The sequence below is a fragment of the Staurois parvus genome, unplaced genomic scaffold (genome assembly GCF_062004578.1).
Source record: "Staurois parvus isolate SC_StPar_1 unplaced genomic scaffold, SC_StPar_1.0 ptg000075l, whole genome shotgun sequence".
NCBI lineage: Eukaryota > Metazoa > Chordata > Amphibia > Anura > Ranidae > Staurois > Staurois parvus.
The window spans coordinates 4696080-4715138 of record NW_028317871.1 but is presented as its reverse complement, the minus strand read 5'-3'; the positions used below and the strand labels follow the sequence as shown (position 1 = coordinate 4715138).

The 19059-nt window shown below is 40.3% G+C and overlaps 1 protein-coding gene and 1 long non-coding RNA gene across 2 annotated transcripts in view; one reads left to right on the top strand and one right to left on the bottom strand.

Moving 5' to 3' along the window:
* The window catches only part of SHISA9 (shisa family member 9), a 1225124-nt gene that overhangs the window by 254009 nt on the left and 952056 nt on the right, over positions 1 to 19059 (bottom strand). The window lies entirely within an intron of this gene.
* Positions 606 to 19059, top strand: part of LOC149469315 (uncharacterized) — a 210075-nt gene continuing 191621 nt past the window's right edge. The window contains exon 1 of the long non-coding RNA XR_016311616.1: positions 606 to 709. This is a non-coding gene — a long non-coding RNA (uncharacterized LOC149469315). The remainder of the gene's footprint in view (positions 710 to 19059) is intronic.

Below are 19059 nucleotides of genomic sequence, written 5' to 3'. Positions count from 1 at the left end.
ATCAGCAATATTTTGAACAAGTACCATTGCTGTGGAGAAAACATATACTGTACATTTTATTCTGCTGCTTGTTCTATTCACTGCAACATTAAAATTACATTTTTGATACAAAGCATGTTAAAGTTATTTACGTTATTTTTTTTTTTTTTAACTTTTTGCACATATTTCATTTTTCTTATAATGCATTGGTAATTTAAACAGTATTCTATTTTTTTTAACAAATAATTTAAAATGGAAACATGGAACAAGAGATTAAACTATTACAAATAGTGTTTATACAGGATGATCTACTGAAATTAATGGGTTAAATAGTAGAATAAAGGTAAAATAAGAGCATATCCAGGTTAATTAAGGGTTAACTAATTCCATGGGTGCGCAATAAACATTCTTCTGTGTTAGCTGCAGCTCTCTCACTCACAGGTCACTGTCTGTCAGGGAATTGAGGAGATAAGACAGCCCCTGTTTTTTTTGTTATTGTTTACACTGAATGGTCACTGTGATTGGCTGTCACAGTGATCATTCAATGAGGAAGGTTTCAGACTGGCTACCAGTTGTAGGATTGGGATCTCCTCTTTCTACAGATGATGGGTCTCAGGGGGACTATGCACAGGAGCAAGCAGGGGAGATAAGAAACTGCAAGCAGTCTCTTGGACTTACATGCCTTGTGTACAGAGGAGGAGATTTTATGGACGTGTGTAACAGGCCAAAGGTAGGCAACTGGTTAAAAGTGATGGGTCTGGAAGGGGTTTAAAAAAAGTGTTTCTATGTGCTAGCAAGTGCATACAGAAAGAACTACACTAGCAGTTGTCACTGTCAGTGACAGCTGTTTATAAAGAAAGTCATGGGATCATGATGTCATTACCGATATGGTGATAGCATCATCAGAAAGTACTATAAATAGTTCTGGTCTTCCCAGGCAGCTGTCAGTGACAGCATGTACACGAAACAAGCAGCAGTCTGTCATGTGCACTGCTCATTGCATAACAAAAGGTAGATTAATCTTTCTTTTTCACAGGACATCATGCAAGGTAACATTAATGTTTATTAAAGAAAAAATATAGTGTATATTTTTGCTTACGTTTACATTAAAAACCAATACAAAGATATACAGTGTTTACATTGCCACACAGAAGAATGTAATTATATAGAATACTGAAATAGTCATGCCTAATGTGTGACGTAAGAACTGTGGAACATTGAACTTATAAGTACACCAAATAACATTATGTAGTGGTTATGCTGTAATAGATATAATGGATTAATTGTATAAAAAATATCACACTATCTTAAAGTGATGCAGTTTTGCTTTCCATTAATTGATTTTTATTCATTTTCAATGTGCCAATGAAATCTGACTACTCCAAGGCAATTCCCTAGCATAGCATCCTTCTTGCATGTGATAGCCTTCTCCTCTTTTAAGAGTGTCTAAATACTCTTTTTGCTGACCTAGAATCTTAAAAAAAAAAAAATTAAGAAAATATAAACATTTTTAACATATAAGGGCCCTTTCACACAGGAGGACTCCGCAAAGCGGATCTGCTGGTCTGATTTGCACAATGTTACACCCTAAATAGGTGTGTGACATATAACATGGTCCAAATAAATCTATTATCTTTTAATTTAAACTAAGGCTATTTAAATTTTTTGGTAATAACTTGGCCACAGCCGTTTTATTATTGGTATAAATATAAGTATAATTTTTTATAATAACTCTTTATTTGTACATATTAAATCAATATTAATATTTTCAACATGTTTTCTTAAAGTATCATTACAGTACTCCAGCTTAGTCACTACAACTCAAGCTGTACATAATAAAAACAACAACCTATTAACCATACCTATCTATTGATCCATCTCAGTTCAATTTAACATACTCACTTACTCATTCTCATTTGAAGAAAGGTGACTTCACCAATAATTGGCTGCAACAACAAAAAAGGGTGGGTGGGAGGGGAGCACCACAGAGATGCCTCCCAGGTGTCTGCTTCCCAGGTGCAGTGGGGGGCCTAAAACTCCCATTTTCTAGAAACTTTCCCATTATATTAAAGGCTAATGGGGGGCTTGAAACTTTTAATGGTTTTTCTTCAACCTCATACCAAAAGGGGGGACTAAACGCCTGCTGACCTTCTGGTGGTTTCTCCACTGTATAAAAATGTTTCCCCTGCCACAATCCATATATTAAATCCCCCTTTTCTTTTCTTATTTTTTTTTATTGCATCTAGTGTACACTTTCGAATTTGACTTTACTTTAGCCTTTTTAAGTTTCCTATATAGTAGCACTCCTAAAGAGGGATAGAGGCTGGACTGCAAGCCAGTCAGATGTAATATCAAGAATCGGAAAAGAGAGCAGGATGATTAGTCTGCCACTGCTTCTCCATGGCCCATCAGCAGGCTGGAGGCACTGTATTCCTTCTTCAGCTGAAAACAGATAAAATAAGGCAAGCCGTCTGACTATGCTGTGTGGACGGGCTGTGTAAATCTCAAAATTGGATAGACAGAAATAAAAACTTTTCAGCAGGTAAAACTGCTCCATTATATATATTTCATCTGTGCATTTGGCTGTTTGCAATGAGCTCAGCTTTGACATCATCCCAGAATGGGAACCTGTCTGGGAGTAGATAAATTTATAATAGGGCCTAAATAATTGAAAGTATAATGATAAAAATATTTCTTGTAGAACACAAGAGGTGAGAAATTAGGACATGCATATTTGGTACACAGTGTGCATTTTTTTACTTTGTGATTGTTAATGTTGCTAAAAAAGATTTCTTGAGGACAAGAGGATGATGATTTTATGAAGATAGCTTGTAACTGCAGCAGTGCATTTTCCACATGAATTATTTGCCAAGGCAAACATATTTTAAAATGCTAAAATTAGGATTTTTCAAGTTATGTGTTTTCTTGAAATGCATTATGAGCTCCATAGTGAATTTTTCAGAATAGATTTAAATACATTTGGGAGAAAATGTGTGTGCTTCTGCTTATTTAATTTGATGAGTAAAATTAATTACTGTATGTAGATCATTCAGTCTCCTCTCGTGTTTTCTTCCCTATTAACCACTTGAAGACAAGCCATTTTTTAGTTTTCAGCATTTTGATACTTTGGCTAACAATTACTTGCTCATGTAACACTGTACCCACATACATTGTATATCACTGCATATAAATATATAAAGGGGAAAAAAAGACAGTTTCCCTTAATTTCTGCTATAACATTTTGCAAATAAATATATTTCTTTATAAATTCAGACCAAAATGTATTCTGTTACATTTCTTTGGTTTAAAGACAAATATGTGTATATTATTTAGTGTGTGTGGAGGTTAGAGAGTCTATAAACTATGGTGTGTGTGTGTGAAATTTATCAGCTCTGATATTCTGACTGCCTCTCATTCCTTGAGTCCATAAAATACCAGGACAGTATAAACACTCCCAAAAATGACCAATTTTAGAGACAAGACATTCCAAGGTATTTAGTAAGGGGCATTGTGAGTTTTTAAGTAATTTCTGACACTTTTTTTGGAAAATGAACAAAGTAGAAAAAAATCTATTTCACAAAGTTTTCATTTTAATAAGTTACTTCTAACACACACCATTATTATTATTATACAGTATTTATAAAGCGCCAATAGTTCGCTCAGCACTGTACATTACAGAGGGGGACAGAACATGTGACAGAACAACAATACAATGCAAAACATGAGGGGATCACCATGGGCACACTTATAATTACACCACAAAGCTTATTCTTCTGCTCCTCCCTAGTGAGGGGATACCAGATGTGTGAATTTTTTTTTCTGCCTAGATGCACAGAGGGGGGCAAAATCCAAGGAGCACCTCCAGGCTTTCAGGGAGCATAAATAATGCATCTGATTTCCTGGCTACCTATCACATTTTGCAAAGTAGATTCTAAAATGTATTAAATTAGAGGCATGATGAGTCTTTTGAAGATCACATTTCTAACACAAGTTTAGAAAATGAAGAAAGAACATTTGTATTTTTTTTTACATACAGCTGTCCATTAATACAATATTTCTCATACACAGCATGGTCATACTTGGAATTTCACCCTAAAACACATTACGCTGTTCTTTCAGAGTATGGAGATACCACATATATAAGACTTTTGTATAGCCTAGCCAGGATACAAAATCTAAAGGGCACCTTCAAGCTGTCAAGGGGCATAAATAAGGGATCTAGTTTCCTGGCTACTTATACATATTTTTGGAGGTGCTGGAGTGCCAGGACAGTAGAAATGACCACATTTAGGAGAGTAAACACCCCCAATGCATTTTTAGAGGTATTTGAGTCTTTGGCGTTGTCATTTATTTTCGCGTTGTAATTTTTTGGAAAATGTGAATAGAATATGATTTCTTTTTACACAAGCTATCAATTTAATAGGATATTTTTCACACACAGCACATTCTTTTACTCCTCTCAAATATGTGGATACCAAATATGCTAGATTATGTGCCTGATATTATATCAGTAGTCAGTATATAAATATAATTAGTCAGCATATAAATATAGCTTAGTGTGGCAGTCACCTATAGCAGTTCCCATTCCTATTAGCCAAGCAAGCCTAGCCTATTAGTATGTGGCTTCTCTCAGGAATGCACTGTTCAATGGCCAGGAGGCACAGGAAGCTAAACCAAGGGTGAAAAAAGAGTTCATGTGGTTCCAGGAGTGCATTTGTCTGCAGGAGATGGCTGAGACTGGTGTCTCACAGGGACATAGCCAGTTGGATATACAGATGGATCAGTTTAGGTGGCAGGCAGAGACATGGTCAAATAACAGGCTAATAATTGGTCCAGGCAGCAGGCATAAACATGGTCAATATACAGGTCAGGCTCAATACAACAAAGGCAACTCTGCACTGGTGTGGCAGTTATCAGGAACACTGTTAATGGATGCACTGGCTCTGGTGAAACTGACACTGGTGGCCACTGGGTGCACTGGTGTACTAATAGTGTCACTGGTGTTGTAGTGATTAGGAACAGTATTGATTGTTCCACTGGTCTGATGACACTGAGACTGCTGTGGTGGTGATCAGCAGCACTGATCTGATGGTGATTGGGAACACTGTTACTGGGTTACACTAGTCTTGTGACACTGCATGGGTCTCGCAGTGATCAGAGACACTGGCTGGCTTACATTGATCAGGTGATACTGGGACTGGTGTGGTGGCAATCAGGAACACTGTTGCTGGCTCACACAGATCTGGTGACACTGGGACTGGTGTAGTGGCATTCAGGAACATTGTTATTGGTGTACACTGGTCTGGTGACATTAGAAATGGTGTGGCAATGATCGGGAACACTGTTGTTGGCCACACTGGTCTGGTGATGATTGGGAATACTGGGCTCCATTCACAAAGCGGTATTTTACCGCATCAAAGTATGCAGTAATATACTGCACACCGTTTTTAATTTTTTTTTCAATTCACAAAAAAACACTACAAAAAAACACTACTAAAGTTATGTTATGAAGTGATGCAGTATTTTAGTAGTGAAAACATGCAGTAATCTAATGCCAGCGTATTTAACATCAGTAATAAATACCACGTTGCTAAAGAGCGGACGGCCACCCGTGTCCTTAACAACCAGAAACTGTCATGGTTGCAAAGCACTTGCCGACCAGCACCACTGTGCAAAATCACGCATATATACATGATTTAGCATTTTGAGTAGGGGGCGCACGCGGGGCATGTGACCGCCCTACCTGCGCCGCCGAATGCAGCTGCGGGTGTCAATCACCGGGTCCCAGACGGTGATTACCCACCGGAGCCCGGTGATTGCCAGCAAACACTGACAGGGAGGACAGCTGCATTGTTTGCAATGCAGAAAAGATTTAGTGAGAGTTTTTTTTTACCTAATGCAAGTAAAGCATTAAGATAAAAACACCTTATGACTTTAGAACCACTTTAATAGGATTCAATGTAATGAATCTGAGCATCATCCAGCTTCAGTTCACTAGCTTTGCAACTTTTAATTGTGTGGTAAAAGTGGAGTGAATTTGGTAATTCACATATATATCAAGAAAAAAACTGAGTGAAAATATAAGATGCACTGCTAGTTATTCCCATAAATGTTTCCAAATTACTTTATAGAAAAACAAATGCCTAAAGCTCCTTCATTGCATCAACCCCCATCCAAACAACAAATCTTATGGGATGCACATATTCAAAAGCAGGGGTATGGAATTAAAATTCACAGAGGTCTTGTCAGTAAAATTTTCTTCTAGCAGGGGTCTGAGTATCATATTTGTGCTATGACCCAAATCATTCATATCACAGCCCCTCCCCACCCGTACATTGCACTTTCCCCTTTATATCACAGCCCCCCCCCCCTTAGCCTTTTTCACACCAGTCTTCCCTTTACACAACAGCATCCTTTTTTACATTGCAGAGCCCCCCCTCTTTACATCACAGTGTCCTTCTTTATATCACAGCACCCACCCTTTACAATACAGCCCCCTTTTACATTACATCACCCCCTTCACATCACAGCCCCACTTTGCATTACAGTGCTCACATTTACAACACAGCCCCCCCCCCTTTACATCACAGCACTCCTCTTTACAATACTGCCCCCTTTACAGCACTCTCATTTACAATACAGCCCCCCTTTACATTACAGCACCCCTTTACATTACAGTCCACCCCCCTTTACATTACAGTGCCACCTCTACATCACAGCACACCTTTGCATTAAGGTCCCCCATTTACATCACAGTTCCCCTCACCTTCACATCAGTGTCCTCTGTCACCCCTTCACATCACAGTCCCACTGTTTACATCTAAGTTCCCTTCACATAACAGCCCTCACCTTGCATCACAGCCCCTCCCCCTTTTCTTGTATCCAAGTTCCCTTCACAGCCCTCACCTTACTTGTATCTCAGTCCCCTTCACAGCCCCCTTTCTTTTATACCAGTCCCCTTCACAGCCTTGCCCCCCTTTCCTTGCATCCATGTCCCCTCTATAGCCCCCCTTTCTTGTATCCCAGTTCCCTTCACAACCCCCCTTTCCTTGCACCCCAGTCCCCTTTACAGCCTGGGGACCTGTCCCCTTCCCAGCACCGCCCCCTTTCTTCGAATCCAAGTCCCCTCCCTCCTTTTTCTTACACCCCAGTACCTTTCAACCCCCCCTTTGTACCCCAGTCCTGTTCACAGACCCCCCTTTCTAGTATCCAGTCCCCTTCACAGCCCCCAAGTTACTTGTATCCCAGTCCCCTTCATCGACCCCCCTTTCTTTTATGCTAGTCCCCTTCACAGCCCCGCCCCCCTTTTCTTTCATCCAAGTCCCCTCCACAGCCCCCTTTTCTTGTATCCCAGTTCTCTTCACAACCCCCTATCCTTGCACCTCAGTCCCCTTCACAGCCCCCCTTTCTTGTATATCAGTCCCCTTCAAAACCCCTTTTAGTTGCATCCAAGTCCACTCCCCACCCCCCTTTCCTTGCATCCAAGTACCTTTCAACCTCCCCTTTCTTGTATCCAAGTCCCTTCCACAGCCCCCACCTTACTTGTATCCCAGTCCCCTTTACAGCCCCCTATCCTTGCACCCCAGTCCCCTTTAAAGCCCCCATCTTTCTGGTGTACCAGCCCCTTCACAGACCCCCTTTCTTGTTTCACAGTTCCTTTTAACAGCCAACACTTCTTTACAACCCCCAAACCCCATTACATGAAAGCCCCCTCCTTTACATCCCATTTTCCCCTTCCAGTCATAGCCTCTCTCCAACCTTTGCAATCCTACCTCGTACAGTGGTTGGTGGGTGGGGCTGTGGTGTGTCTTGATGGGAGGCGGGACTGCCCAGCATTTCCTGTTGGTGGGCAGATGATTGGTAGCATGGACCGCCCCCTGTCCTGTCAGCAAGTTACTGGCTTGTGAGCTTGAGCGGTCCCACCCTCTGTTCAGGTGTGCTGTGCCTTCTGCCTGCCAGCTCCTGTAGTAATGAAAGCTGAAATGGAGGAAGGAGGTCAGCAGCCAGGAGAGGACACCCAGGCTACTGGGTGGTGAAACCATGGTCCAGATAGGACTGTCATTTGGTCTAGGTTCGAACCACGGTCCGCAATTTAGGGATGCCTGTTCTAAAGGGTCTATTTATGATTCATCCAATTTTCACACAATTTTTACACAACATAACCCCCTTTTATTCTTTTGAGACAGACACAAATTCCTACTTCTTCTGCTAAACCAAAATTTGTGCTTTTTATTTGTACAAAGAAAATGCAAGGCATAAGCATCCAAATTAATTATAAATCATATAAAGTGAGCTCACATATAAAGTGAAAAACCTCCACATCCCAGTAGTTAAAGAGCTCTACATTAATAGCATCTGTGAGGGGCCCATTTAGTGATCAGGTAACTAAAAAATGATGCCATTCTTCCCCACCACTGCTGTGCATGTGAACTATAATCCCCCCCAATCCCCACTTACAAGCTATATTAACTACTTTCTTGCTGCCCTATAGTAGAGCTACTGCTACAGGGTGGCAGGGCTGCGCAAAATCACGTATATACAGTATACGTGATTTGCATTTCCAGGTAGGGGGCGCGGGCTGTCCTACCCGCACCACCATTGGTGGCTACGGATGTCAATCACTGGGTTCCGGATGGAGATTCCCCGCTGGCACCCAGTGATTGCTGTGTGAAACTGACAGGGGAGAGACCTGTGTGTAAACAACACAGGTCTCTCTTCTGCCAGCAAGGACATGCTGCTGTGTATTTCTCTGCACAGTAGAGAAATACACAGCAGCATGTCTCCCTAGTAAAATACACAGCACATCATGTAAAACAGCACACTGTTAACCCTTTGATGTTAACCCCTTCCTGACCAGCGTGATTAGTACATTGTCAGTGCTTTTTATTAGCACTGATCTCTGTATTAGTGTCATTGGAATGCCAGTGGCAGTCAGTCAGTTCCCACCTAGTGTCAGAATGCCTGTCGCAGTCCCACTATAAGTCGCTGATCACCGCTATTACTAGTATAAAAAAATAAATATATACCACCATTTGTAGATGCTATAAACTTTCATGTAAACCAATTAATTTACATGTAATGGGATTTTTTTTTAGCAAAAACATGTAGCTGAATACATTTTGGCCTACATTTATGAAGACATTTGATTGTTTAAATTTTTTTACTGTTATGTTTTATAGCAAAAAGTAAAAAATATTGTTTTTTTTTTTAATTGTCAGTCTTTGTTTATAGAGCCAAAAATAAAAAATGCACAGGAGATTTATGTACAGCGTTACATGACCGCAAAATTGTCAGTTAAAGTAACGCGGTGCCGTATCGCAAAAATGGCTAGGGCAGGAAGGGGGTAAATCCTCTGGAGGGAAAGAGGTTAAAATTGGTCACCCGAGGTCCAAAAAGGCTCTTGATTTTTCTGATATGCTTTTCAAAATTGAGACTATTACCATCATCCGTTTTCCCTAAGGCCAGGATACTAACAGAAAACTCAAAAATGCTTGATACTCTGATTTTAGGTTCACACTGTTGGGGCATTAGTTGTGCTAAGATGTGGAGAGAGCCTTTTGTTTTCTGTGGTGATCCTACGACATAAAAGCCCATACTTATCCAGTGTGTGAGGCCATCAGATTGAGCAGAAGCTCATGGTCATTCAAGTGATTATAAGCATATGATCATAAAAGGGAACAAATTATGTTTATTTAAAGGTGTTGGTATAGTCAAAGCAAGGCTATATTTCCATGTATTAAAAGCAATAGAAGTAAAAGAGTTTAAAGAAAAACGAGGCAGAAATATGAATAAAACATTATATTTTATCTTGTATAGAACACTTATGTTTAGAAGCACAGACAAGAAGCAATAATTATGTTACTTAAAATATAATTGTGAACACTAAGGGTCTTATTTATTGAAAGGCATGCACACATCCCAAACCTAAAAAACCTTCGTACATAGAATCATTACACACCCTTGTACTTTGTGTGTTTGCCTCTCTATCCAGGACATACCAAAAGTGTAATTCTCTCACAGCTGAATTTGATAATTATTTTGTATTATGAGAAATTATGAGTAGAGTGACATTATTTGGTTTTATATAGATCCAAGCCTTAACATAATTCAAATTCTGACAGCAATATTGTATTACTGGAGTTTTCAGCAGATATAGGAACCAGTGTTAAATTTAAAGTAAATCTGAATTTTGTTTGGTTTGTTTAGAAATATACAAACTGGCACTAAAATCACTTTTATTATTGATTTTATCTTTTTTTTTTTGTATAAACAATTTTTATTGGTTTTCAAATAAGTATACAAACAGTATGCTTGCAAAAGGGGAAAAAAAAAAATAACAACAGAAAGGTACATCGATGGTAAAACTACATAGGTTCAGGACACACAGGGGTTTATTTACTAAAGCTGGAGAGTCCAAAATCAGACTCTCTTCTGCATAGAAACCAATCAGCTTCTAACCTCAGCTTGTTCAATGAAGCTTTGGCAATGAAACCTGGAAGCTGATTGGTTTCTATGCAGAAGGGAGTCTGATTTTGGACTCTCCAGCTCTAGTAAATAAACCCCACAATGTCATAAAATAACAGTGTAGAGGTTATTAGGACCTTACATTTTGGGCCAGTGAAGAAGAAATGAAGATATCCCATGGGTGCCATACTGCCTCAAACACAGCAATCAAACAACTATGTAGGGCGGTCAAATACTCCAGCTGTCTTACATCAGCAATAATTTTGTATAAGATCAGCATTGAAGGGAGAGTAGAGGAAAACCAACACATAGGAATGCTTCTCCTAGCCACGGTCAGGACATGTACAGAAAGTTTCCTGGACATTTTAGATAGTCCTGGGAATGGTAGACTTAATAAAAAGTATAATGGTTCAAATAGGAGAGAGGTATGCAATAGCGATTGTAACAGGGAAAGAACCTCTTCCCAAAAGGGAGTAATGGAACTGCATGTCCAAAAAATATGGTAGAAAGAACCAAGGTCTTTACCACAGCGCCAGCAGGTAGGAGAAGCATTCGAGTTGTAAGTGTGGAGGACTTCAGGTGTTTTGTACCACAACATCATGATCTTGTATGTATTTTCCTTAAAGACAACACAAACAGAAGATGTAGGTTCGTTTTCCCAAACTTTCTTCCACATTAACAGGTCTATGTCACATTGTAAGAATTGAGACCACTTACACATGTAAAGGTGAGTGTCATTGGATAAGGAGCTGGCGTCCATAAGGAGTTTATATGTGTTAGAAACAAGACCCCTTTGATGTGGACCCTGTATGCATAAACGTTCAAAGGGAGTAGGTTTCCCCAGGATCAGTGAGGGTGACATGGTAGAAAAAAAATGGCGTATTTGAAGATAAATATAAAAATGTTGGGATGGTAGAGCTTTTTTCTGGAGATCTGAGAATGAATGTAGTTTCCGAGTCACCGGGTGTACCAAGTGACGCAGTTGGAATAGGTTTGCTGCAACCCAAGGAGACATCCGGGACACAGCCATATTGTCTGGGATATTAGGATTAAATAGGATATTTGTCAGTGGGGAACAGTCAGAGACCAGTGTAAATTTAGTCTTACATTTCTGCCAAACAGTCAAAGAAAAGTGCATAGGACCAAGGAATAGGTAACGAAAGGAAGAGACATCCACTGCTGAGGTCGACCATAGGAGAGAGCAAGGATGAGCCAGACACAACTGCAAAGATTCAATCTCAGTCCATGTGTTAGGAGGATAATGGGCAGACCACGACATGGGAAAACGAAGGTGAGTTGCTTAGTAGTATGTTAATATGTCCGGTGCCCCCAAGCCCCCCCTAGAACACGGAGAGCAAAACAGAATGTGCAATTCTATGCCGCTTATTGTGCCAAATAAAATGCAGAAAAGATTTCTGAAGGGAGTGAAGTTTGGATATAGGGACAGGAATGGGGAGAGTTGCAAATAAATATAGAAGTTTGGGTAACACAGTCATTTTTAGTACATTAATGTGTCCGAGGAAAGAGATAGGTAGGGAATCCCATTGTTTCAGAGAGCGGGAAATAGCTATAAATAGGGAGGGGAAATTGGCATCATATATGGAGTGGTAGGAGGAAGTAAGATTAGTACCTAAATATTTTAAAGAGTGGGTTCCTGAAGAGATGACAGAACAACGGGTGGGATATGTAATGGGAGTGCCTCAGTTTTGGACGTGTTAACTTTGTAGCCTGATAAGGCTCCAAATTGACACAAGGTCTTATGTAAAATTGGTAGGGAGGTATGGGGACTCGAAAGTGTGAGGAGAATGTCGTCTGCAAACAGGGATAATTTGTATTCATGGGAATGGGTTTGTATCCCGCGTATATCTGGATTAGACCTGATAGCGATGGCTAATGGTTCCAAACAGAGAATGAACAATAAAGGAGAGAGTGGACAACCCTGACGCGCACCATTTGACATCTGAAAAGGGTACGAAAAAAAGGATGCTAATCTAACCTGCGAAAAGGGGGAAGAATAAAGAGTCTTCAAGGCTGCCACAAATGGACCCCGGAAGCCAAACCTCTCCAAGACCATAAACATGTAGGGCCAGCTTAGACTATCAAAAGCTTTTTGAGCATCTAAACTCAATAGTATAGCAGGGATGGAGGATCGATTAACCAAGTCAACCAGATCAATAGATCTCCTGGTGTTATTTGCTGCATGCCTGGCAGGTACAAAGCCTACCTGATCCCTATGTATGAGCTTGGAGATAAGTCTGGACAGTCGGTTGGCCAAGATTTTAGTAAAAATCTTATAATCGGAGTTTAGTAGGGCAATGGGGCGATAATTATCTACAACAGAGTGGTCCTTGTTGGGTTTGGGGATAACCGAAATGTATGCGCGGGAGAACTCTGTCTGGGGTATGACACCTCTGAAAAGATCTTGATAAAGACAGAGGAGATGGGGGGCCAGTATACCGGTGAAAGATTTATAATAGTAGTAGGGCAATCCATCTGGACCCGGGGCTTTATGAGAGGGGAGACGTTTAATTGTGTGAAATAACTCCTCAGATGTAATGTCAGCATTAAGGACCGCAATGTCTGAGGGTGATAGTCTCGGAAGCGTTAGGGGATCAAAAAAGCTATCAAAGGATGACTGTGTAAGGGGCAGATGAAGATCTGGGGTTAAACAGTTATAAAGATTCTCATAGTATGAGCCAAAAAGGGATACCATGACATGGGGATCATAGGTAGGGCTGCCATTCGGTTGGATTAAAAGATCAGGCATCGTTGAGGGGGATTGTGCTTTGAGTCGATTGACTAGCATACGGTGAGGTTTATTAGAAAATTTGTAAAATTTCTGTTTGACCCAAAGGAGGGATTGTGCAGACTTACTGGAATCAAGAGCTTTGATTCGGTCGCGGAGAGATGTTACCCCTCGCCGAATACTTTTTTAAACGGGAGCCCAAAGAGATACAGAGACCTCGAAATACCGCCTTATGAGCTTCCCACAGGGTCGAGGAAGAAGCTACGGAGCCAACATTGTGACTAAAGTAAGTATCAAGTCCCCGAGAGAGTTCGTCCCGAAGATGTTCCGTGGAAAGAAAGGTCTCATTAAGACGCCAGTGACATGTTTTCGGTATAACAGTAGGGAAGAAGAGGTTCAAGGTCAGAGAAGCGTGATCAGACCAAGTAATAGGGTTGATATCAGAGCAGACCAGGAGGGGAAGCAGTGGAGCAGAGATGAAAAAATGGTCTAGGCGGGAGAAACTACAGTGAGGGGTGGAGTAGAACGTAAATTGTTTATGTAGAGGATGTCTAATCCGCCATGCATCAAAGAGAAAACACTCCCTTATCAGTCTGTGGAAGGCTTTAGAAGAGGAGCATTGCCGCTTTGAGGGTGTGGACTCAAACAGAACTTTCCTGTCCTTATGGGGGGAGCAAATTAAATGAAAATCACCCCCAACAATCACATGCGAAGTGGAAATGGAGTCCAAGTTGGCGAGTGTTTGGGAAAGGAATTGCAATTGACCTGTATTCGGGGCGTACAAATTAAACAAAACAAGAGGAGTGTTACCAAGCATACATTCCAAAATAATGAAACGACCGCATTGGTCGACCTTGGCGGAAACAACCCGAAGGGAGCAGTTTGTCTTAATCAAAATTGCCACCCCAGCCTTCCCAGAAGGATCAAAGGCCGAATAGGCTTGGGAAAAATATCTTGAGGCAAAACGAAAAGAGCCAGTTGATTTGAAGTGGGTCTCCTGGACAAAAATAATGTCTGCTCCTGAGGATCGAAATTCCTTCAAAGCCATCCACCATTTTTGAATGGAGTTGAGGCCCTTGACATTATATGACAAAAGCCGCAAAGCCATCACAAAATAATAATGAATGAAGCATATGTGTCAGCAGAAAAAATAGATGAAATACCATCAATGAAACAGAATAGAAAACAGAAAACATTCAATTAACACAAAAAAAAGAAAATACAGTGGAAAACAGGTACCTGCAAGGATATATACTTGGGAACGTCAACTAAACCCAAGTCGTCTAGGCCAGTGGCTAGACAAGATCGGGGGCAGCACGACATCCGACACATCAGGAAGGTCGTCAAACCCGGCCAGGAGAAACAAAAGCAAAAAATGCACCCAACAAGGGTTTGGCCGGCCAAAAGAACAAAAACCGGTATAGAAACCATGTATGGATCAGGAGGGAAGGATCAACACCAGATTCAACACAGAAGGTCACCCCAGAGAATCATCAGGCAGGCGGATCGCTTGATCGAGAAGGATGTGGACATTGCGGGGTGCGTGAGAGTCTCTTCCGACCTCCGTGAACTGGTGTCCAGATATTGTTGGGGGTGGCGGAAGGACGGGATGTGGAGTAGGCGGCAATGAGGACACATCATCCGACAAAGGTGGAAGTCCCACCTGTTTTAGGAAAGAGTCTGCCTCATGAAGATCCCGGAGAACAACTTGAGTATTGTCCCTAGAGATGACCAGCTTGAAGGGAAACCCCCAACAATAAGGGACACGATGTTGCTGAAGGTGTGTGGTGATCGGCTTCAGAGCACGCCGTTTGGCAAGAGTAATCGGGGAAAGGTCGCAGAAAAGCTGGAGTCTGTCACCTTTAAATTCCAAAGAAGATTTGTGGCGAACCGCTGATAGTAAGGCTTCTTTGCTTTGAAAGAAGTGGAAGCGGACTATAACGTCGCGTGGTCTGGTGCCTTCAACAGGTTTAGGGCCCAGAGAACGATGAGCCCTGTCCATTCGCCAGTCTGCCTCTTGAACCATGGGAGCAGTTGCAATGATGAAGGACAGTAGGTGGCGGTGTAATTGTGCGTCAGCAATAGATTCGGACATACTGCGAATACGGATATTTTGGCGCCGTTCCCTGTTTTCCAGGTCCTCTTGTTGGAGCTGCATTTGGGACATGGAGTGTTTCAGATACACGTTATCTTCCTCCAAGACATGAACGTATTGCACCAATTCATCAAACTTGTTTTCCTGTTTATCCGTGCAGTCTCCAATCTGGGCTATTTCCCCTCTAAAATCCATGGCCAATTTACCAACTTCAGCGGATATGGAGGCGGTAATATTACGTAAAAAAACTTGCAATTTATCGTCCAGCGCAGAAATTGTAAGCGAAGATGATGATGTAGCCTGCTAGAAGATGGAAGATACCCTGGTATAGGGTGGTCCATAACCCCTCCTGCCATGGCTTGGGAGTCGGAATTCTCCATTTTGGGATGGATCAGAGCAGAGGCTGTCAGCTGCTCTGTAATAAAACAGGGTGCAGTACCCTCCACGGCCGCTAGGGGTCCGGGATCGTTCCACAGACTCCTGACACTACTTGAGACCGGTAAATGCAGCCTGGATAAGAACTGCCGGAGCGGCGAGGGCCGCGGATCTTGTGGCTGCGGGGTGGGGGGCTTCCAGAGGCCTATCTTCCCCATGGAAACCTCTCCCTGATGCTGGGCTGGGTGCTGATAGGATGTGACTCACCCGGAGTGGAGGAATCGCTGAGAAGTGGAACGGGTGAGTCAGTACTGGCCGGGGATGAGCGGAGCTCAGCAGTTTAGTGTCCGCCATCGTCCCTGGTCGCGCATGCGCCCCCCGATTTTATCTTTTAATTTTTTATCATGTGTTTTATCTTTACCATTTAATATGTTCCATTAACTAAAAATTGCAGATGACATATAGTTATTTGTTACTATGCTGAGCTTGTATCTTGTAGGACATGAAGAAGGTATTGCAGCAACTTCTTTGACAGATATAAGTGTTTTACATACTGTATCGCAAATCTCTTTAAATGACAGATTTTTTCGTGTTGTCCTAAACAATAATTTCTTGTTTGGTTCACTTGGTTTCAGTTTGGTTCAAAGGTTGCTCCATCTTTCATGGGTGGCTTTAATCTCCATTTTCATTGACAACTTCAGATTCCACAAAGTATATCAAGTAAAGCAAAAAATACAATTAGGTCAGAAATCTAAAACAATTAATAAGAATAAAGTATTACTGTTGCTCTCATTTTCATCCATAACATGCTTTGTTTGTCTGTTGGGAGTCATTCCTCAAGACTTCAACAGAGACCAGAAAAAAAAAATCACACATGGGAATACGAATGAGCAAACAACTTTGATGAAGATAAAAAATGTTGGTTAATTATATTTAGTGTTTTTGTATGTGTATAACAGTTAGTTTTGTACTATCTCTTTATATTTTTTGTCTTGCTTTTTTCAATGTTTGTAATTTTATGTGTGGAAAACATATTAAAAAAGCTAATAAGGGTTAATTGTTTGACATAAGAATAGGTTTAGGAAAATTGTAAACTGATTCCATAAACCCTCAGGAGCAACTGAATCTCTTAGTACCCACAATCCCTTTACTAAATTTTCTGAACACAATGCCCTGTGATTCAGATAGGTTAAAAATGTCCCCAGGAAGAACTAGCTGCCAGGCTATTTCTCTGGCAGTATTGACCAATGACAGTAAACAGAAAACAAATAACATTGTTATCGATCATTTGATCTCTATATCAACCAATCATAGTTATCACATGGCTATGTTTACAAGCAAGCCAACTGAATTATCATTGTGCTTTCATAGGTAAAGGCACTTTAAAAGAAGTAATCAGCAGCCTGCAGCTGGTAAAGGTATATGCAGTAAGTGAAATACAGTATGCTCACATTTGTCAGCTAATAAAAAAATTGAATAGGGTTTTTGATAAAATGATATTCCAAATAAAAGCCATATGTATGCTTTAAAAATATGTGAAGATTATTTAGGTAGGCAATTTAGTCATAAAGGTAGGGTTTACTGACCAGCTCATACTGATACTACTAAATTTAATCTGGACATCAATGACCCCTGATTGCAAAAACGTAATATCATAGTGCACCCTTAAAAACCAGCAAAAAGCACCTTCACCTTCTCTTTTGGCCCCAAACCACCTCAATGATGATTATTGTGTGCTCTCTTTTGCTGCTCTATAGCCACCAGTGCCATATTCTCTTAAATTTCTTCCACAGCTGACTATATCCACATTCAGACATTTTCCAAACGGTGATGATGCAACTTTTGTGCATGAATCATGGAGAAACACCATACCAGAATTGGGCTTCACTCTTCAGCAGATGTCAGGAAAGTACATGGCGCTGCTCAGAAGATAGTGTTATATAAAAGAAAAAAAAATGCTCAATTTTTTGGTACAAAGAACAAAGAAAGTCTCTTCTACCAAGTCATATGACTTGTGAATTAAATTCCACTTTATAGATTAAGTGGTCCTCTTTTCCAAAAGGGAGGGAAATGCTCCCATTAAGAATATTTGTGCCTGCGAATCATCATATTTGATCTTTGCATTGGTTTGTTGCAGTGACCTTTTATATATTGGTGAGGTCACATGGGAAAATAAAGACAACATTGCTTAACACATGTATTTTATAAGATCCCATCAAACTTGTCTTTTCTGTGTCTGAATATTTTACAATAAATAAAAAATCTTAGATGAATCTGAAACTCATGACACTTAATGATGTTCCAAGGAAGAAAAAGCAGGTTCTTGACTAAAAAGCAAATCTTGATGGCTCAAAGGAAAATTACCATTACACCTGGAGGTTATGTTGTATACTCACTTATTTTTTAATACGTATTCAGAGTTTTAAATTGTTACTTTTAGATTGACATTTAATTTTGACTATGGCCAACCTTGGAAATGGCATCTTAATTACAATGTTTGTCAATCTTCATATGAGCTATATTTATCTCAATAATTTGGCAAAAAGTCATGTTGAAGTTCATGTTTCATTATTTAAATTTGTCATGTGACTATGCAGAGGTTGCTAGCGGGCTTAAGAAATGGTATTGCCTGAAACAGTTATCTGTTGAATTTTCCTATGAACCACTGTCTGACTCATTAAACAAGATATACCTTCCAAAAGTGAACTTGGCTGCAACTCTACTTCTTTCATATACTGTAAGTCCATTATAATGGAAATCGAAGGGCTGGGTGTACAAAAGTACACCCTCCAGCATGTAATAAACAACAAGCAGAACAATTAGATCAGTATTTAAGACGCAATGGTGTTATATATTGCAGTCATTTTTTATGAGTTGAGAAAGTCAATAAAGATGGCACTTTTAAAATATGCATCTTAGACATAGCATATAAATAAGATCTGTTTAAACCAGGTTCATGTTTACGTTTAATTTGAATACACTTGGCAGTGTTTGTTGTGCTCCTGCTGCATATAATGTCAAGCAAAATAAATAAAAAGTTAAATTGAATAATGACAAATATACATAACAAATGGAACGCAGCAGTGAATCATACTGCTGAAACTAAATCTGATACAGTTTGGTGCTCAAGGTCATAGTCAAGACAGGAATTTTTTTTTTGTACTTTTTGTGTTACTTAAGATACTCAATCATTCTGTTCATTTAGCATGACATCCATAGGTATTCATGCGTGAGGTTTGCCAACTACAATCCTTATCATGCAGTATGCTTGATGAGATCTGTGCATTGTTCTAGAACAACAGGAAATTACATTAGCATTATCACTTGCACCAACCTACACTGATGCTATACCAATGTATAAGCCTCATTATTATAACATATTTATATCTTCAATTATGAG